We start from the raw sequence: 2,892 nt of genomic DNA, 5'->3' as shown, positions 1-2,892 counted from the left end.
TAAGTCTAGACGTTGAACGTCACTCACAGAATTTTTTAGGGAATCTCAAAACAAAGTTTTGAGTTCAAGAGATATGATAGATGGCAACAGGGCTCCTACGATTTAGGCCACGACTTACCAAAAGACTTCGATCGCTCAAAAATTAATACGGAAAGACCGTCATTGACCAAAGTGCCCGTGAATAGATTATAGATACAGTAGACCAGTAATTAGTTGCATTAAAATCAGGCAAATAAAAAGAAATAGAAAAATAAGCAAAATTCGAAAGTCGATAATTTGTATTTTAAAACAAACAGTATCGAAGTCATTGAAAAATTTGCAGAGTTTTTGATGGTTTTCGAAAAAAAATTAAGCAGTATTTGAACTCATGTATGATCTTTTATGGACATCATATCAAAAAATCTCGAGAACACTCTGCGAAAATAGAAGTCAAGTTACTGCACGTGAAAGAAAGTGATTTCACAAACGGAAATTTGTTGAAACACCAATTTCTCACTTCACTTTTAAGACAGTTTGACAAAAATTACTTTTCAAACTACTTTTTCGCTTCCTTTACTACTCTAACGTGATTACGATGATCACTTGAATTTGGATTCGCCTTGACATCACAAAGTCAAAAAGAGTGTGAATAGATCTTAAGAAAAAAAGACAGCGCACCAATACAATTCAAATCTTTCGTATTTTTAAAATCCCAATAGAAAGCCATCGAGACCTCTGCTCAGTTATTTCCTTTTTAAACACACAAGTTAAGTTCACCACTCTCAATCAACCCCCCTTCTAGTAATCGAGACTTTCCCGTTTTCTTTTCAGTTCTGCCTTTCGATGATTTTAAACTCTTCCCCCTTTTTCACTATGGAAAAAATTTGGTTATTTCAAAATTAAAGTCAAAACTAACCAATAAGAGTTATAACATGATGTTCTTCTTTTTTTCTTTACGATGCGTAAACCAAGAGTGAAAAGTTGACTGAAGACAAAAAGCCGGCTCCGACATTTGAAATAATGTTGGAGAAATAAAGCCAGGGTTGCCATGATGCCATGATTCAGTACTGAATTATCTTTACTGCCGTCCAAAAACTAACTTCCAATTTGTCAACTGCTACTATTCTTTGAGTTCGGCTTTGTTTGCGCTTTAAAACATTTCATAGTAAAAATGACATGGCCAAAGTACAAAGACAGAGCTGAAATACCAATGTTCAGATCTGAGTTACCACGGTTCAGGATCTCACTTCAAATTATTAACTATGCTAAATTATCAGGTCTGCTTTTCTCTGCTTTTAAACATTTCATAGAAGTACCGACATGATCAGTGTCAGGTCATTGTACAACACAGACCTGTTATATCAATGATCAGTACTGAACTACTATGATTCAGGGACTTACTTCAAATTGTTCACTTCCTGGTGAAGAACAGCTATTTGTGTCTCGTATTGACTTATAATCTCATTTTGGTGTTGTATGTGACATTCGGCTTTTGATAATGCGTCTCGTAGACACTTCTCATTGGCTGCGAGTTCTCTCAGTTGCATCTCGTTACTTCGAAGTCTCTTCTCGGCTTCCGCAACTCGTTCCTCGGCACGTCGTAGGTCTTCCATGTAAGTCTAGACGTTGAACGACACTCACAGAATTTTTTAGGGAATCTCAAAACAAAGTTATGATTTCAAGAGATATGATAGATGTCAACAGGGCTCCTACGATTTAGGTCACTACTTGCCAAAAGACTTCGATCGCTCAAAAAATGGTATGGAAAGACCGTCATTGACCAAAGTGCCCGTGAAAAGATTACCCTCGACTTCGGTAAATACCTGAAATTTAGCTCGAACACATATTTTCTTGCTGACGTTTGGCCAGACTCAACACTGGACTATAATTCGAAAAAAAAATTATAACTGAACCTTTTTTCGACAAAAAAAAACGATTTGGAAAGTTTGGGTTGAGCAAAAGCAGAGGGGTAATATGTGTCGAACAAGCCCAACATGAACAAAGGCAACATGTGTCGAACAAGCCCAACAAGCCATTTAGGGTCTATCTAAAGCATATCTTGCTCAATTGGATTAAAAAATTAAAAAACAAGCAAAAAAAACAGTTTCGGCCGTTAGAGCAAATTAAAAGGAATTTGTAGAAAAGTTTCTTCTCATGTTTAGAAAACTTACGGTTTATGATAATTCTCTTCTTTTGCTTGTTTTGTATCTTTTACAAGGTACTGTGGCTCTAAGTGCTAAGTTTTTAGAAAACTGAGTTATCGGTGCATTCATTTTTCTTATGAAGGATTTTTATGCGGTTTTTGCTGAGCGCGGTTCCGAGCACGATCCCAAAAATAACTATCTGTGTTGTGTACGGCAATTTTAATCAAGTTTTATGAAATAACTGAACAGTAGCTGGCTTTGATAAAAAGCTTATTATCATATATCAGAGACATGCTATAAAAATTTTACAAGTCTTTCTTAAACCAATCAAGTTTTAGCATTCTCTTAGTTTTGAAAGAAAGTAAAAGCAGATTAATGAAAATTTCGTAATCTATACCGAATGCTAAAAAACTATCCAGTCAACCAAGACTAAACAACGAAAACTTTCGTAGTCTGTGTAAGTGTAAAAAGTGATCCAACCCTTTGAAAAAAAGTAGGCTGTCGTATGAAAAACTTATCTCTTTAAAAATTTTCTCAAAACATACACTGAAGTTAGGAAAAGCTTTCAATCACAGAATTTTTAAGTGTGAAGATTTGTCTTCAAAATGAAAGTTCTAAAAATGTAACCTTTCCAATTAGTCACCACTAACACGTATGCATAATTATAATCTCTTAAATTGAACGCACACACACACACACACACACACACACACACACACACACACACACAAACACATTCACACACCCTGACACAACACAGACACACGCA

This window comes from Convolutriloba macropyga, chromosome 13, assembly GCF_964194025.1.
Source record: "Convolutriloba macropyga chromosome 13, txConMacr16.3, whole genome shotgun sequence".
NCBI classification, from domain to species: Eukaryota; Metazoa; Xenacoelomorpha; order Acoela; family Convolutidae; genus Convolutriloba; species Convolutriloba macropyga.
Note: the sequence above shows the minus strand (reverse complement) of the source record.